Here is a 19542-nt window from a genome sequence, read left to right on the forward strand (position 1 = left end):
CAAGATTGTCAAGGGGATTCTGCTGTTTTGTCAGTTCATAGCAAGAGATGGGGATCCAAAACACCTCACAGGAAACCAACGAAGATTGGTGTCAGACAGAAACATAACGTGGCCACAGCCTCAAAGCAAAAGGCATCTATTTTCAGTGATGAAATATAATATAATTATAAATTGTCTGTTATTTTATTTTCCAAGCATTTTACTTTCCAAGTATTCAATAAAATTTGCATTTGGCAAAAGGCCTTCGAGCCGGATTTGAACCAGCGACCTAAGGATGCCTGTTTTACCACTACAGTCCTCCCCTCTACCAACTGAGCTATCGAAGGCTTGGCAAACCGTTCTCTAGCAAGCTCAATTCGAGCTTCCACTTCAACCGTCAACATGCAAACATCTCTTGCAATTCGTGCAAAATACTACAAATTTGGCTTGTGAGGTTCCCGAATTGAGTAAAAGCACATCAGTTCCCAATTAAAAAAATGACCCCCTCCGCAGTCTCCCGCATGTTACTGACCACCATACTAAGGGGGAAAAGTTGAAAGGCGGCGCCTCACAGGCCATCTCCTCAGAGTATTCAGCCGTGTTGGGCCTTGACAATATTTTAATATCTTGGATGGTGTATACTGTTCTCTCATTTCCCTTGAGAAATCAAGATTGTCAAGGGGATTCTGCTGTTTTGCCAGTTCATAGCAAGAGATGGGGATCCGAAACACCTCACAGGAAACCAATGAAGATTGGTGTTGGACAGAAACATAACGTGGCCACAGCCTCAAAGCAAAAGGCATCTATTTTCAGTGATGAAATATAATATAATTATAAATTGTCTGTTATTTTATTTTCCAAGTATTTTACTTTCCAAGTATTCAATAAAATTTGCATTTGGCAAAAGTCCTTCGAGCCGGATTTGAACCAGCGACCTAAGGATGCCTGTTTTACCACTACAGTCCTCCACTCCACCAACTGAGCTTTCGAAGGCTTGGCAAATCATTCTCTAGCAAACTCAATACGAGCTTCCACTTCAACCGTCGACTTGTAAACATCTCTTGCAATTTGTGCAAAATACTACAAATTTGGCTTGTGAGGTTCCCGAATTGAGTAAAAGCACATCAGTTCCCAATTAAAAAAATTACCCCCTCCGCAGTCTCCCGCATGTTAATGACCACCATACTAAGGGGGAAAAGTTGAAAGGCGGCGCCTCACAGGCCATTTCCTCAGAGTATTCAGCCGTGTTGGGCCTTGACAATATTTTAATATCTTGGATGGTGTATAGTGTTCTCTCATTTCCCTTGAGAAATCAAGATTGTCAAGGGGATTCTGCTGTTTTGCCAGTTCATAGCAAGAGATGGGGATCCAAAACACCTGACAGGAAACCAATGAAGATTCGTGTTGGACAGAAAAATAACGTGGCCACAGCCTCAAAGCAAAAGGCATCTATTTTCAGTGATGAAATATAATATAATTATAAATTGTCTGTTATTTTACTTTCCAAGTATTTTACTTTCCAAGTATTCAATAAAATGTGCATTTGGCAAAAGTCCTTTGAGCCGGATTTGAACCAGCGACCTAAGGATGCCTGTTTTACCACTACAGTCCTCCGCTTCCAACTGAGCTATCAAAGGCTTGACAAATCAACTCTAGCAAACTCAATACGAGCTTCCACTTCAACCGTCGACTTGTAAACATCTCTTGCAATTCGTGCAAAATACTACAAATTTGGCTTGTGAGGTTCCCGAATTGAGTAAAAGCACATCAGTTCCCAATTAAAAAAATGACCCCCTCCGCAGTCTCCCGCATGTTACTGACCACCATACTAAGGGGGAAAAGTTGAAAGGCGGCACCTCACAGGCCATCTCCTCAGAGTATTCAGCCGCGTTGGGCCTTGACAATATTTTATAGTGTTCTCTCATTTCCCTTGAGAAATCAAGATTGTCAAGGGGATTCTGCTGTTTTGTCAGTTCATAGCAAGAGATGGGGATCCAAAACACGTCACAGGAAACCAACGAAGATTGGTGTCGGACAGAAAAATAACGTGGCCACAGCCTCAAAGCAAAAGGCATCTATTTTCAGTGATGAAATATAATATAATTATAAATTGTCTGTTATTTTACTTTCCAAGTATTTTACTTTCCAAGTATTCAATAAAATGTGCATTTGGCAAGAGTCCTTCGAGCCAGATTTGAACCAGCAACCTAAGGATGCCTGTTTTACCACTACAGTTCTCTGCTCTACCAACTGAGCTATCGAAGGCTTGGCAAATCAACTCTAGCAAACTCAATACGAGCTTCCACTTCAACCGTCGACTTGTAAACATCTCTTGCAATTCGTGCAAAATACTTCAAATTTGGCTTGTGAGGTTCCCGAATTGAGTAAAAGCACATCAGTTCCCAATTAAAAAAATGACCCCCGCCGCAGTCTCCCGCATGTTACTGACCACCATACTAAGGGGGAAAAGTTGAAAGGCGGCACCTCACAGGCCATCTCCTCAGAGTATTCAGCCGCGTTGGGCCTTGACAATATTTTAATATCTTGGATGGTGTATAGTGTTCTCTCATTTTCCTTGAGAAATCAAGATTGTCAAGGGGATTATGCTGTTTTGCCAGTTCATAGCAAGAGATGGGGATCAAAGAAACACCTCACAGGAAACCAAAGAAGATTGGTGTTGGACAGAAAAATAATGTGGCCACAGCCTCAAAGCAAAAGGCATCTATTTTCAGTGATGAAATATAATATAATTATAAATTGTCTGTTATGTTATTTTCCAAGTATTTTACTTTCCAAGTATTGAATAAAATTTGCATTTGGCAAAAGTCCTTCGAGCCGGATTTGAACCAGCGACCTAAGGATGCCTGTTTTACCACTACAGTCCTCCCCTCTACCAACTGAGCTATCGAAGACTTGGCAAACCGCTCTCTAGCAAGCTCAATTCGAGCTTCCACTTCAACCGTCGACATGCAAACATCTCTTGCAATTCGTGCAAAATACTACAAATTTGGCTTGTGAGGTTCCCGAATTGAGTAAAAGCACATCAGTTCCCAATTAAAAAAATGACCCCCTCCGCAGTCTCCCGCATGTTACTGACCACCATACTAAGGGGGAAAAGTTGAAAGGCGGCGCCTCACAGGCCATCTCCTCAGAGTATTCAGCCGTGTTGGGCCTTGACAATATTTTAATATCTTGGATGGTGTATACTGTTCTCTCATTTCCCTTGAGAAATCAAGATTGTCAAGGGGATTCTGCAGTTTTGCCAGTTCATAGCAAGAGATGGGGATCCGAAACACCTCACAGGAAACCAATGAAGATTGGTGTTGGACAGAAACATAACGTGGCCACAGCCTCAAAGCAAAAGGCATCTATTTTCAGTGATGAAATATAATATAATTATAAATTGTCTGTTATTTTATTTTCCAAGTATTTTACTTTCCAAGTATTCAATAAAATTTGCATTTGGCAAAAGTCCTTCGAGCCGGATTTGAACCAGCGACCTAAGGATGCCTGTTTTACCACTACAGTCCTCCGCTCTACCAACTGAGCTTTCGAAGGCTTGGCAAATCATTTTCTAGCAAACTCAATACGAGCTTCCACTTCAACCGTCGACTTGTAAACATCTCTTGCAATTTGTGCAAAATACTACAAATTTGGCTTGTGAGGTTCCCGAATTGAGTAAAAGCACATCAGTTCCCAATTAAAAAAATTACCCCCTCCGCAGTCTCCCGCATGTTAATGACCACCATACTAAGGGGGAAAAGTTGAAAGGCGGCGCCTCACAGGCCCTCTCCTCAGAGTATTCAGCCGTGTTGGGCCTTGACAATATTTTAATATCTTGGATGGTGTATAGTGTTCTCTCATTTCCCTTGAGAAATCAAGATTGTCAAGGGGATTCTGCTGTTTTGCCAGTTCATAGCAAGAGATGGGGATCCAAAACACCTGACAGGAAACCAATGAAGATTTGTGTTGGACAGAAAAATAACGTGGCCACAGCCTCAAAGCAAAAGGCATCTATTTTCAGTGATGAAATATAATATAATTATAAATTGTCTGTTCTTTTACTTTCCAAGTATTTTACTTTCCAAGTATTCAATAAAATGTGCATTTGGCAAGAGTCCTTCGAGCTGGATTTGAACCAGCGACCTAAGGATGCCTGTTTTACCACTACAGTCCTCCGCTCTACCAACTGAGCTATCGAAGGCTTGGCAAATCAACTCTAGCAAACTCAATACGAGCTTCCACTTCAACCGTCGACTTGTAAACATCTCTTGCAATTCGTGCAAAATACTTCAAATTTGGCTTGTGAGGTTCCCGAATTGAGTAAAAGCACATCAGTTCCCAATTAAAAAAATGACCCCCGCCGCAGTCTCCCGCATGTTACTGACCACCATACTAAGGGGGAAAAGTTGAAAGGCGGCACCTCACAGGCCATCTCCTCAGAGTATTCAGCCGCGTTGGGCCTTGACAATATTTTAATATCTTGGATGGTGTATAGTGTTCTCTCATTTTCCTTGAGAAATCAAGATTGTCAAGGGGATTATGCTGTTTTGCCAGTTCATAGCAAGAGATGGGGATCAAAGAAACACCTCACAGGAAACCAAAGAAGATTGGTGTTGGACAGAAAAATAATGTGGCCACAGCCTCAAAGCAAAAGGCATCTATTTTCAGTGATGAAATATAATATAATTATAAATTGTCTGTTATGTTATTTTCCAAGTATTTTACTTTCCAAGTATTGAATAAAATTTGCATTTGGCAAAAGTCCTTCGAGCCGGATTTGAACCAGCGACCTAAGGATGCCTGTTTTACCACTACAGTCCTCCCCTCTACCAACTGAGCTATCGAAGGCTTGGCAAACCGTTCTCTAGCAAGCTCAATTCGAGCTTCCACTTCAACCGTCGACATGCAAACATCTCTTGCAATTCGTGCAAAATACTACAAATTTGGCTTGTGAGGTTCCCGAATTGAGTAAAAGCACATCAGTTCCCAATTAAAAAAATGACCCCCTCCGCAGTCTCCCGCATGTTACTGACCACCATACTAAGGGGGAAAAGTTGAAAGGCGGCGCCTCACAGGCCATCTCCTCAGAGTATTCAGCCGTGTTGGGCCTTGACAATATTTTAATATCTTGGATGGTGTATACTGTTCTCTCATTTCCCTTGAGAAATCAAGATTGTCAAGGGGATTCTGCTGTTTTGCCAGTTCATAGCAAGAGATGGGGATCCGAAACACCTCACAGGAAACCAATGAAGATTGGTGTTGGACAGAAACATAACGTGGCCACAGCCTCAAAGCAAAAGGCATCTATTTTCAGTGATGAAATATAATATAATTATAAATTGTCTGTTATTTTATTTTCCAAGTATTTTACTTTCCAAGTATTCAATAAAATGTGCATTTGGCAAAAGTCCTTCGAGCCAGATTTGAACCAGAGACCTAAGGATGCCTGTTTTACCACTACAGTCCTCCGCTCTACCAACTGAGCTATCAAAGGCTTGGCAAATCATTCTCTAGCAAACTCAATACGAGCTTCCACTTCAACGTCGACTTGTAAACATCTCTTGCAATTCGTGCAAAATACTACAAATTTGGCTTGTGAGGTTCCCGAATTGAGTAAAAGCACATCAGTTCCCAATTAAAAAAATTACCCCCTCCGCAGTCTCCCGCATGTTAATGACCACCATACTAAGGGGGAAAAGTTGAAAGGCGACGCCTCACAGGCCATCTCCTCAGAGTATTCAGCCGTGTTGGGCCTTGACAATATTTTAATATCTTGGATGGTGTATACTGTTCTCTCATTTCCCTTGAGAAATCAAGATTGTCAAGGGGATTCTGCAGTTTTGCCAGTTCATAGCAAGAGATGGGGATCCGAAACACCTCACAGGAAACCAATGAAGATTGGTGTTGGACAGAAACATAACGTGGCCACAGCCTCAAAGCAAAAGGCATCTATTTTCAGTGATGAAATATAATATAATTATAAATTGTCTGTTATTTTATTTTCCAAGCATTTTACTTTCCAAGTATTCAATAAAATTTGCAATTGGCAAAAGTCCTTCAATCCGGATTTGAACCAGCGACCTAAGGATGCCTGTTTTACCACTACAGTCCTCTGCTCTACCAACTGAGCTATCGAAGGCTTGGCAAATCAGTCTCTACCAAGCTCAATACGAGCTTCCACTTCAACCGTCGACATTCAAACATCTCTTGCAATTCGTGCAAAATACTACAAATTTGGCTTGTGAGGTTCCCGAATTGAGTAAAAGCACATCAGTTCCCAATTAAAAAAATGACCCCCTCCGCAGTCTCCCGCATGTTACTGACCACCATACTAAGGGGGAAAAGTTGAAAGGCGCGCCTCACAGGCCATCTCCTCAGAGTATTCAGCCGTGTTGGGCCTTGACAATATTTTAATATCTTGGATGGTGTATAGTGTTCTCCCATTTCCCTTGAGAAAACAAGATTGTCAAGGGGATTCTGCTGTTTTGTCAGTTCATAGTAAGAGATGGGGATCCAAAACACCTCACAGGAAACCAACGAAGATTGGTGTCGGACAGAAACATAACGTGGCCACAGCCTCAAAGCAAAAGGCATCTATTTTCAGTGATGAAATATAATATAATTATGAATTGTCTGTTATTTTATTTTCCAAGCATTTTACTTTCCAAGTATTCAATAAAATTTGCAATTGGCAAAAGTCATTCAATCTGGATTTGAACCAGCGACCTAAGGATGCCTGTTTTACCACTACAGTCCTCTGCTCTACCAACTGAGCTATCGAAGGCTTGGCAAATCCGTCTCTAGCAAGCTCAATACGAGCTTCCACTTCAACCGTCGACATTCAAACATCTCTTGCAATTCGTGCAAAATACTACAAATTTGGCTTTTGAGGTTCCCGAATTGAGTAAAAGCACATCAGTTCACAATTAAAAAAATGACCCCCTCCGCAGTCTCCCGCATGTTACTGACCACCATACTAAGGGGGAAAAGTTGAAAGGCGGCGCCTCACAGGCCATCTCCTCAGAGTATTCAGCCGTGTTGGGCCTTGACAATATTTTAATATCTTGGATGGTGTATAGTGTTCTCTCATTTCCCTTGAGAAATCAAGATTGTCAAGGGGATTCTGCTGTTTTGCCAGTTCATAGCAAGAGATGGGGATCCAAAACACCTCACATGAAACCAATGAAGATTTGTGTTGGACAGAAACATAACGTGGCCACAGCCTCAAAGCAAAAGGCATCTATTTTCAGTGATGAAATATAATATAATTATAAATTGTCTGTTATTTTACTTTCCAAGTATTTTACTTTCCAAGTATTCAATAAAATTTGCATTTGGCAAAAGTCCTTCGTGCCGGATTTGAACCAGCGACCTAAGGATGCCTGTTGTACCACTACAGCCCTCATCTCTACCAACTGAGCTATCGAAGGCTTGGCAAATCACTCTCTAGCAAACTCCATACGAGCTTCCACTTCAACCGTCGACTTGTAAACATTTCTTGCAATTCGTGCAAAATACTACAAATTTGGCTTGTGAGGTTCCCGAATTGAGTAAAAGCACATCAGTTCCCAATTAAAAAAATGACCCCCGCCGCAGTCTCCCGCATGTTACTGACCACCATAATAAGGGGGAAAAGTTGAAAGGCGGCACCTCACAGGCCATCTCCTCAGAGTATTCAGCCGCGTTGGGCCTTGACAATATTTTAATATCTTGGATGGTGTATAGTGTTCTATCATTTTCCTTGAGAAATCAAGATTGTCAAGGGGATTATGCTGTTTTGCCAGTTCATAGCAAGAGATGGGGATCAAAGAAACACCTCACAGGAAACCAAAGAAGATTGGTGTTGGACAGAAAAATAATGTGGTCACAGCCTCAAAGCAAAAGGCATCTATTTTCAGTGATGAAATATAATATAATTATAAATTGTCTGTTATGTTATTTTCCAAGTATTTTACTTTCCAAGTATTCAATAAAATGTGCATTTGGCAAAAGTCCTTCGATCCGGATTTGAACCAGCGACCTAAGGATGCCTGTTTTACTACTACAGTCCTCCACTCTACCAACTGAGCTATCGAAGGCTTGGCAAATCAGTCTCTAGCAAGCTCAATACGAGCTTCCACTTCAACCGTCGACGTTCAAACATCTCTTGCAATTTGTGCAAAATACTACAAATTTGGCTTGTGAGGTTCCCGAATTGAGTAAAAGCACATCAGTTCACAATTAAAAAAATGACCCCCTCCGCAGTCTCCCGCATGTTACTGACCACCATACTAAGGAGGAAAAGTTGAAAGGCGGCGCCTCACAGGCCATCTCCTCAGAGTATTCATCAGTGTTCGGCCTTGACAATATTTTAATATCTTGGATGGTGTATAGTGTTCTCCCATTTCCCTTGAGAAATCAAGATTGTCAAGGGGATTCTGCTGTTTTGTCAGTTCATAGCAAGAGATGGGGATCCAAAATACCTCACAGGAAACCAACGAAGATTGGTGTCGGACAGAAAAATAACGTTGCCACAGCCTCAAAGCAAAAGGCATCTATTTTCAGTGATGAAATATAATATAATTATAAATTGTCTGTTATTTTACTTTCCAAGTATTTTACTTTCCAAGTATTCAATAAAATGTGCATTTGGCAAAAGTCCTTTGAGCCGGATTTGAACCAGCGACGAGCTATCGAAGGCTTGGCAAATCATTCTCTAGCAAACTCAATACGAGCTTCCACTTCAACCGTGGACTTGTAAACATCTCTTGCAATTCGTGCAAAATACTACAAATTTGGCTTGTGAGGTTCCCGAATTGAGTAAAAGCACATCAGTTCCCAATTAAAAAAATTACCCCCTCCGCAGTCTCCCGCATGTTAATCACCACTATACTAAGGGGGAAAAGTTGAAAGGCGTGCCTCACAGGCCATCTCCTCAGAGTATTCAGCCGTGTTGGGCCTTGACAATATTTTAGTATCTTGGATGGTGTATAGTGTTCTCCCATTTCCCGTGAGAAAACAAGATTGTCAAGGGGATTCTGCTGTTTTGTCAGTTCATAGCAAGAGATGGGGATCCAAAACACCTCACAGGAAACCAACGAAGATTGGTGTCAGACAGAAACATAACGTGGCCACAGCCTCAAAGCAAAAGGCATCTATTTTCAGTGATGAAATATAATATAATTATAAATTGTCTGTTATTTTATTTTCCAAGCATTTTACTTTCCAAGTATTCAATAAAATTTGCATTTGGCAAAAGGCCTTCGAGCCGGATTTGAACCAGCGACCTAAGGATGCCTGTTTTACCACTACAGTCCTCCCCTCTACCAACTGAGCTATCGAAGGCTTGGCAAACCGTTCTCTAGCAAGCTCAATTCGAGCTTCCACTTCAACCGTCGACATGCAAACATCTCTTGCAATTCGTGCAAAATACTACAAATTTGGCTTGTGAGGTTCCCGAATTGAGTAAAAGCACATCAGTTCCCAATTAAAAAAATGACCCCCTCCGCAGTCTCCCGCATGTTACTGACCACCATACTAAGGGGGAAAAGTTGAAAGGCGGCGCCTCACAGGCCATCTCCTCAGAGTATTCAGCCGTGTTGGGCCTTGACAATATTTTAATATCTTGGATGGTGTATACTGTTCTCTCATTTCCCTTGAGAAATCAAGATTGTCAAGGGGATTCTGCTGTTTTGCCAGTTCATAGCAAGAGATGGGGATCCGAAACACCTCACAGGAAACCAATGAAGATTGGTGTTGGACAGAAACATAACGTGGCCACAGCCTCAAAGCAAAAGGCATCTATTTTCAGTGATGAAATATAATATAATTATAAATTGTCTGTTATTTTATTTTCCAAGTATTTTACTTTCCAAGTATTCAATAAAATTTGCATTTGGCAAAAGTCCTTCGAGCCGGATTTGAACCAGCGACCTAAGGATGCCTGTTTTACCACTACAGTCCTCCACTCCACCAACTGAGCTTTCGAAGGCTTGGCAAATCATTCTCTAGCAAACTCAATACGAGCTTCCACTTCAACCGTCGACTTGTAAACATCTCTTGCAATTTGTGCAAAATACTACAAATTTGGCTTGTGAGGTTCCCGAATTGAGTAAAAGCACATCAGTTCCCAATTAAAAAAATTACCCCCTCCGCAGTCTCCCGCATGTTAATGACCACCATACTAAGGGGGAAAAGTTGAAAGGCGGCGCCTCACAGGCCATTTCCTCAGAGTATTCAGCCGTGTTGGGCCTTGACAATATTTTAATATCTTGGATGGTGTATAGTGTTCTCTCATTTCCCTTGAGAAATCAAGATTGTCAAGGGGATTCTGCTGTTTTGCCAGTTCATAGCAAGAGATGGGGATCCAAAACACCTGACAGGAAACCAATGAAGATTCGTGTTGGACAGAAAAATAACGTGGCCACAGCCTCAAAGCAAAAGGCATCTATTTTCAGTGATGAAATATAATATAATTATAAATTGTCTGTTATTTTACTTTCCAAGTATTTTACTTTCCAAGTATTCAATAAAATGTGCATTTGGCAAAAGTCCTTTGAGCCGGATTTGAACCAGCGACCTAAGGATGCCTGTTTTACCACTACAGTCCTCCGCTCTACCAACTGAGCTATCAAAGGCTTGACAAATCAACTCTAGCAAACTCAATACGAGCTTCCACTTCAACCGTCGACTTGTAAACATCTCTTGCAATTCGTGCAAAATACTACAAATTTGGCTTGTGAGGTTCCCGAATTGAGTAAAAGCACATCAGTTCCCAATTAAAAAAATGACCCCCTCCGCAGTCTCCCGCATGTTACTGACCACCATACTAAGGGGGAAAAGTTGAAAGGCGGCACCTCACAGGCCATCTCCTCAGAGTATTCAGCCGCGTTGGGCCTTGACAATATTTTATAGTGTTCTCTCATTTCCCTTGAGAAATCAAGATTGTCAAGGGGATTCTGCTGTTTTGTCAGTTCATAGCAAGAGATGGGGATCCAAAACACGTCACAGGAAACCAACGAAGATTGGTGTCGGACAGAAAAATAACGTGGCCACAGCCTCAAAGCAAAAGGCATCTATTTTCAGTGATGAAATATAATATAATTATAAATTGTCTGTTATTTTACTTTCCAAGTATTTTACTTTCCAAGTATTCAATAAAATTTGCATTTGGCAAAAGTCCTTCGAGCCGGATTTGAACCAGCGACCTAAGGATGCCTGTTTTACCACTACAGTCCTCCGCTCTACCAACTGAGCTATCGAAGGTTTGGCAAATCATTCTCTAGCAAACTCAATACGAGCTTCCACTTCAACCGTCGACTTGTAAACATCTCTTGCAATTCGTGCAAAATACTACAAATTTGGCTTGTGAGGTTCCCGAATTGAGTAAAAGCACATCAGTTCCCAATTAAAAAAATGACCCCCTCCGCAGTCTCCCGCATGTTAATGACCACCATACTAAGGGGGAAAAGTTGAAAGGCGGCGCCTCACAGGCCATCTCCTCAGAGTATTCAGCCGTGTTGGGCCTTGACAATATTTTAATATCTTGGATGGTGTATAGTGTTCTCTCATTTCCCTTGAGAAATCAAGATTGTCAAGGGGATTCTGCTGTTTTGCCAGTTCATAGCAAGAGATGGGGATCCAAAACACCTGACAGGAAACCAATGAAGATTTGTGTTGGACAGAAAAATAACGTGGCCACAGCCTCAAAGCAAAAGGCATCTATTTTCAGTGATGAAATATAATATAATTATAAATTGTCTGTTATTTTACTTTCCAAGTATTTTACTTTCCAAGTATTCAATAAAATGTGCATTTGGCAAGAGTCCTTCGAGCCAGATTTGAACCAGCGACCTAAGGATGCCTGTTTTACCACTACAGTTCTCCGCTCTACCAACTGAGCTATCGAAGGCTTGGCAAATCAACTCTAGCAAACTCAATACGAGCTTTCACTTCAACCGTCGACTTGTAAACATCTCTTGCAATTCGTGCAAAATACTTCAAATTTGGCTTGTGAGGTTCCCGAATTGAGTAAAAGCACATCAGTTCCCAATTAAAAAAATGACCCCCGCCGCAGTCTCCCGCATGTTACTGACCACCATACTAAGGGGGAAAAGTTGAAAGGCGGCACCTCACAGGCCATCTCCTCAGAGTATTCAGCCGCGTTGGGCCTTGACAATATTTTAATATCTTGGATGGTGTATAGTGTTCTCTCATTTTCCTTGAGAAATCAAGATTGTCAAGGGGATTATGCTGTTTTGCCAGTTCATAGCAAGAGATGGGGATCAAAGAAACACCTCACAGGAAACCAAAGAAGATTGGTGTTGGACAGAAAAATAATGTGGCCACAGCCTCAAAGCAAAAGGCATCTATTTTCAGTGATGAAATATAATATAATTATAAATTGTCTGTTATGTTATTTTCCAAGTATTTTACTTTCCAAGTATTGAATAAAATTTGCATTTGGCAAAAGTCCTTCGAGCCGGATTTGAACCAGCGACCTAAGGATGCCTGTTTTACCACTACAGTCCTCCCCTCTACCAACTGAGCTATCGAACGCTTGGCAAACCGTTCTCTAGCAAGCTCAATTCGAGCTTCCACTTCAACCGTCGACATGCAAACATCTCTTGCAATTCGTGCAAAATACTACAAATTTGGCTTGTGAGGTTCCCGAATTGAGTAAAAGCACATCAGTTCCCAATTAAAAAAATGACCCCCTCCGCAGTCTCCCGCATGTTACTGACCACCATACTAAGGGGGAAAAGTTGAAAGGCGGCGCCTCACAGGCCATCTCCTCAGAGTATTCAGCCGTGTTGGGCCTTGACAATATTTTAATATCTTGGATGGTGTATACTGTTCTCTCATTTCCCTTGAGAAATCAAGATTGTCAAGGGGATTCTGCAGTTTTGCCAGTTCATAGCAAGAGATGGGGATCCGAAACACCTCACAGGAAACCAATGAAGATTGGTGTTGGACAGAAACATAACGTGGCCACAGCCTCAAAGCAAAAGGCATCTATTTTCAGTGATGAAATATAATATAATTATAAATTGTCTGTTATTTTATTTTCCAAGTATTTTACTTTCCAAGTATTCAATAAAATTTGCATTTGGCAAAAGTCCTTCGAGCCGGATTTGAACCAGCGACCTAAGGATGCCTGTTTTACCACTACAGTCCTCCGCTCTACCAACTGAGCTTTCGAAGGCTTGGCAAATCATTTTCTAGCAAACTCAATACGAGCTTCCACTTCAACCGTCGACTTGTAAACATCTCTTGCAATTTGTGCAAAATACTACAAATTTGGCTTGTGAGGTTCCCGAATTGAGTAAAAGCACATCAGTTCCCAATTAAAAAAATTACCCCCTCCGCAGTCTCCCGCATGTTAATGACCACCATACTAAGGGGGAAAAGTTGAAAGGCGGCGCCTCACAGGCCATCTCCTCAGAGTATTCAGCCGTGTTGGGCCTTGACAATATTTTAATATCTTGGATGGTGTATAGTGTTCTCTCATTTCCCTTGAGAAATCAAGATTGTCAAGGGGATTCTGCTGTTTTGCCAGTTCATAGCAAGAGATGGGGATCCAAAACACCTGACAGGAAACCAATGAAGATTCGTGTTGGACAGAAAAATAACGTGGCCACAGCCTCAAAGCAAAAGGCATCTATTTTCAGTGATGAAATATAATATAATTATAAATTGTCTGTTCTTTTACTTTCCAAGTATTTTACTTTCCAAGTATTCAATAAAATGTGCATTTGGCAAGAGTCCTTCGAGCTGGATTTGAACCAGTGACCTAAGGATGCCTGTTTTACCACTACAGTCCTCCGCTCTACCAACTGAGCTATCGAAGGCTTGGCAAATCAACTCTAGCAAACTCAATACGAGCTTCCACTTCAACCGTCGACTTGTAAACATCTCTTGCAATTCGTGCAAAATACTTCAAATTTGGCTTGTGAGGTTCCCGAATTGAGTAAAAGCACATCAGTTCCCAATTAAAAAAATGACCCCCGCCGCAGTCTCCCGCATGTTACTGACCACCATACTAAGGGGGAAAAGTTGAAAGGCGGCACCTCACAGGCCATCTCCTCAGAGTATTCAGCCGCGTTGGGCCTTGACAATATTTTAATATCTTGGATGGTGTATAGTGTTCTCTCATTTTCCTTGAGAAATCAAGATTGTCAAGGGGATTATGCTGTTTTGCCAGTTCATAGCAAGAGATGGGGATCAAAGAAACACCTCACAGGAAACCAAAGAAGATTGGTGTTGGACAGAAAAATAATGTGGCCACAGCCTCAAAGCAAAAGGCATCTATTTTCAGTGATGAAATATAATATAATTATAAATTGTCTGTTATGTTATTTTCCAAGTATTTTACTTTCCAAGTATTGAATAAAATTTGCATTTGGCAAAAGTCCTTCGAGCCGGATTTGAACGAGCAACCTAAGGATGCCTGTTTTACCACTACAGTCCTCCCCTCTACCAACTGAGCTATCGAAGGCTTGGCAAACCGTTCTCTAGCAAGCTCAATTCGAGCTTCCACTTCAACCGTCGACATGCAAACATCTCTTGCAATTCGTGCAAAATACTACAAATTTGGCTTGTGAGGTTCCCGAATTGAGTAAAAGCACATCAGTTCCCAATTAAAAAAATGACCCCCTCCGCAGTCTCCCGCATGTTACTGACCACCATACTAAGGGGGAAAAGTTGAAAGGCGGCGCCTCACAGGCCATCTCCTCAGAGTATTCAGCCGTGTTGGGCCTTGACAATATTTTAATATCTTGGATGGTGTATACTGTTCTCTCATTTCCCTTGAGAAATCAAGATTGTCAAGGGGATTCTGCTGTTTTGCCAGTTCATAGCAAGAGATGGGGATCCGAAACACCTCACAGGAAACCAATGAAGATTGGTGTTGGACAGAAACATAACGTGGCCACAGCCTCAAAGCAAAAGGCATCTATTTTCAGTGATGAAATATAATATAATTATAAATTGTCTGTTATTTTATTTTCCAAGTATTTTACTTTCCAAGTATTCAATAAAATGTGCATTTGGCAAAAGTCCTTCGAGCCAGATTTGAACCAGCGACCTAAGGATGCCTGTTTTACCACTACAGTCCTCCGCTCTACCAACTGAGCTATCGAAGGCTTGGCAGATCATTCTCTAGCAAACTCAATACGAGCTTCCACTTCAACGTCGACTTGTAAACATCTCTTGCAATTCGTGCAAAATACTACAAATTTGGCTTGTGAGGTTCCCGAATTGAGTAAAAGCACATCAGTTCCCAATTAAAAAAATTACCCCCTCCGCAGTCTCCCGCATGTTAATGACCACCATACTAAGGGGGAAAAGTTGAAAGGCGACGCCTCACAGGCCATCTCCTCAGAGTATTCAGCCGTGTTGGGCCTTGACAATATTTTAATATCTTGGATGGTGTATAGTGTTCTCTCATTTCCCTTGAGAAATCAAGATTGTCAAGGGGATTCTGCTGTTTTGTCAGTTCATAGCAAGAGATGGGGATCCAAAATACCTCACAGGAAACCAACGAAGATTGGTGTCGGACAGAAAAATAACGTTGCCACAGCCTCAAAGCAAAAGGCATCTATTTTCAGTGATGAAATATAATATAATTATAAATTGTCTGTTATTTTACTTTCCAAGTATTTTACTTTCCAAGTATTCAATAAAATGTGCATTTGGCAAAAGTCCTTTGAGCCGGATTTGAACCAGCGACGAGCTATCGAAGGCTTGGCAAATCATTCTCCAGCAAACTCAATACGAGCTTCCACTTCAACCGTGGACTTGTAAACATCTCTTGCAATTCGTGCAAAATACTACAAATTTGGCTTGTGAGGTTCCCGAATTGAGTAAAAGCACATCAGTTCCCAATTAAAAAAATGACCCCCTCCGCAGTCTCCCGCATGTTAATCACCACCATACTAAGGGGGAAAAGTTGAAAGGCGTGCCTCACAGGCCATCTCCTCAGAGTATTCAGCCGTGTTGGGCCTTGACAATATTTTAATATCTTGGATGGTGTATAGTGTTCTCTCATTTCCCTTGAGAAATCAAGATTGTCAAGGGGATTCTGCTGTTTTGTCAGTTCATAGCAAGAGATGGGGATCCAAAACACCTCACAGGAAACCAACGAAGATTGGTGTCAGACAGAAACATAACGTGGCCACAGCCTCAAAGCAAAAGGCATCTATTTTCAGTGATGAAATATAATATAATTATAAATTGTCTGTTATTTTATTTTCCAAGCATTTTACTTTCCAAGTATTCAATAAAATTTGCATTTGGCAAAAGGCCTTCGAGCCGGATTTGAACCAGCGACCTAAGGATGCCTGTTTTACCACTACAGTCCTCCCCTCTACCAACTGAGCTATCGAAGGCTTGGCAAACCGTTCTCTAGCAAGCTCAATTCGAGCTTCCACTTCAACCGTCGACATGCAAACATCTCTTGCAATTCGTGCAAAATACTACAAATTTGGCTTGTGAGGTTCCCGAATTGAGTAAAAGCACATCAGTTCCCAATTAAAAAAATGACCCCCTCCGCAGTCTCCCGCATGTTACTGACCACCATACTAAGGGGGAAAAGTTGAAAGGCGGCGCCTCACAGGCCATCTCCTCAGAGTATTCAGCCGTGTTGGGCCTTGACAATATTTTAATATCTTGGATGGTGTATACTGTTCTCTCATTTCCCTTGAGAAATCAAGATTGTCAAGGGGATTCTGCTGTTTTGCCAGTTCATAGCAAGAGATGGGGATCCGAAACACCTCACAGGAAACCAATGAAGATTGGTGTTGGACAGAAACATAACGTGGCCACAGCCTCAAAGCAAAAGGCATCTATTTTCAGTGATGAAATATAATATAATTATAAATTGTCTGTTATTTTATTTTCCAAGTATTTTACTTTCCAAGTATTCAATAAAATTTGCATTTGGCAAAAGTCCTTCGAGCCGGATTTGAACCAGCGACCTAAGGATGCCTGTTTTACCACTACAGTCCTCCACTCCACCAACTGAGCTTTCGAAGGCTTGGCAAATCATTCTCTAGCAAACTCAATACGAGCTTCCACTTCAACCGTCGACTTGTAAACATCTCTTGCAATTTGTGCAAAATACTACAAATTTGGCTTGTGAGGTTCCCGAATTGAGTAAAAGCACATCAGTTCCCAATTAAAAAAATTACCCCCTCCGCAGTCTCCCGCATGTTAATGACCACCATACTAAGGGGGAAAAGTTGAAAGGCGGCGCCTCACAGGCCATTTCCTCAGAGTATTCAGCCGTGTTGGGCCTTGACAATATTTTAATATCTTGGATGGTGTATAGTGTTCTCTCATTTCCCTTGAGAAATCAAGATTGTCAAGGGGATTCTGCTGTTTTGCCAGTTCATAGCAAGAGATGGGGATCCAAAACACCTGACAGGAAACCAATGAAGATTCGTGTTGGACAGAAAAATAACGTGGCCACAGCCTCAAAGCAAAAGGCATCTATTTTCAGTGATGAAATATAATATAATTATAAATTGTCTGTTATTTTACTTTCCAAGTATTTTACTTTCCAAGTATTCAATAAAATGTGCATTTGGCAAAAGTCCTTTGAGCCGGATTTGAACCAGCGACCAAAGGATGCCTGTTTTACCACTACAGTCCTCCGCTCTACCAACTGAGCTATCGAAGGCTTGGCAAATCAACTCTAGCAAACTCAATACGAGCTTCCACTTCAACCGTCGACTTGTAAACATCTCTTGCAATTCGTGCAAAATACTTCAAATTTGGCTTGTGAGGTTCCCGAATTGAGTAAAAGCACATCAGTTCCCAATTAAAAAAATGACCCCCGCCGCAGTCTCCCGCATGTTACTGACCACCATACTAAGGGGGAAAAGTTGAAAGGCGGCACCTCACAGGCCATCTCCTCAGAGTATTCAGCCGCGTTGGGCCTTGACAATATTTTAATATCTTGGATGGTGTATAGTGTTCTCTCATTTTCCTTGAGAAATCAAGATTGTCAAGGGGATTATGCTGTTTTGCCAGTTCATAGCAAGAGATGGGGATCAAAGAAACACCTCACAGGAAACCAAAGAAGATTGGTGTTGGACAGAAAAATAATGTGGCCACAGCCTCAAAGCAAAAGGCATCTATTTTCAGTGATGAAATATAATATAATTATAAATTGTCTGTTATGTTATTTTCCAAGTATTTTACTTTCCAAGTATTGAATAAAATTTGCATTTGGCAAAAGTCCTTCGAGCCGGATTTGAACCAGCGACCTAAGGATGCCTGTTTTACCACTACAGTCCTCCGCTCTACCAACTGAGCTTTCGAAGGCTTGGCAAATCATTTTCTAGCAAACTCAATACGAGCTTCCACTTCAACCGTCGACTTGTAAACATCTCTTGCAATTTGTGCAAAATACTACAAATTTGGCTTGTGAGGTTCCCGAATTGAGTAAAAGCACATCAGTTCCCAATTAAAAAAATTACCCCCTCCGCAGTCTCCCGCATGTTAATGACCACCATACTAAGGGGGAAAAGTTGAAAGGCGGCGCCTCACAGGCCATCTCCTCAGAGTATTCAGCCGTGTTGGGCCTTGACAATATTTTAATATCTTGGATGGTGTATAGTGTTCTCTCATTTCCCTTGAGAAATCAAGATTGTCAAGGGGATTCTGCTGTTTTGCCAGTTCATAGCAAGAGATGGGGATCCAAAACACCTGACAGGAAACCAATGAAGATTCGTGTTGGACAGAAAAATAACGTGGCCACAGCCTCAAAGCAAAAGGCATCTATTTTCAGTGATGAAATATAATATAATTATAAATTGTCTGTTCTTTTACTTTCCAAGTATTTTACTTTCCAAGTATTCAATAAAATGTGCATTTGGCAAGAGTCCTTCAAGCTGGATTTGAACCAGCGACCTAAGGATGCCTCTTTTACCACTACAGTCCTCCGCTCTACCAACTGGGCTATCGAAGGCTTGGCAAATCAACTCTAGCAAACTCAATACGAGCTTCCACTTCAACCGTCGACTTGTAAACATCTCTTGCAATTCGTGCAAAATACTTCAAATTTGGCTTGTGAGGTTCCCGAATTGAGTAAAAGCACATCAGTTCCCAATTAAAAAAATGACCCCCTCCGCAGTCTCCCGCATGTTACTGACCACCATACTAAGGGGGAAAAGTTGAAAGGCGGCGCCTCACAGGCCATCTCCTCAGAGTATTCAGCCGTGTTGGGCCTTGACAATATTTTAATATCTTGGATGGTGTATACTGTTCTCTCATTTCCCTTGAGAAATCAAGATTGTCAAGGGGATTCTGCTGTTTTGCCAGTTCATAGCAAGAGATGGGGATCCGAAACACCTCACAGGAAACCAATGAAGATTGGTGTTGGACAGAAACATAACGTGGCCACAGCCTCAAAGCAAAAGGCATCTATTTTCAGTGATGAAATATAATATAATTATAAATTGTCTGTTATTTTATTTTCCAAGTATTTTACTTTCCAAGTATTCAATAAAATGTGCATTTGGCAAAAGTCCTTCGAGCCAGATTTGAACCAGCGACCTAAGGATGCCTGTTTTACCA

At 41.5% G+C, this 19542-nt stretch overlaps 3 non-coding genes across 3 annotated transcripts; all 3 read right to left on the minus strand.

Moving 5' to 3' along the window:
• Positions 1-4097: 4097 nt before the first annotated feature.
• Positions 4098-4183, minus strand: TRNAY-GUA (transfer RNA tyrosine (anticodon GUA)). The gene is given in 2 exon segments: positions 4098-4133; positions 4147-4183. It is a non-coding gene; the product is annotated as a tRNA-Tyr (tRNA).
• A 6329-nt stretch (positions 4184-10512) lies between these two features.
• TRNAY-GUA (transfer RNA tyrosine (anticodon GUA)) lies at positions 10513-10598 on the minus strand. Its single transcript is given in 2 exon segments — positions 10513-10548; positions 10562-10598. It is a non-coding gene; the product is annotated as a tRNA-Tyr (tRNA).
• Positions 10599-11140: 542 nt separating this feature from the next.
• TRNAY-GUA (transfer RNA tyrosine (anticodon GUA)) lies at positions 11141-11226 on the minus strand. Its single transcript is given in 2 exon segments — positions 11141-11176; positions 11190-11226. It is a non-coding gene; the product is annotated as a tRNA-Tyr (tRNA).
• Between the last annotated feature and the right edge of the window lie 8316 nt (positions 11227-19542).

The sequence above is a fragment of the Ambystoma mexicanum genome, chromosome 1p, assembly GCF_040938575.1.
Source record: "Ambystoma mexicanum isolate Mex_15411 chromosome 1p, UKY_AmexF1_1, whole genome shotgun sequence".
NCBI classification, from domain to species: domain Eukaryota; kingdom Metazoa; phylum Chordata; class Amphibia; order Caudata; family Ambystomatidae; genus Ambystoma; species Ambystoma mexicanum.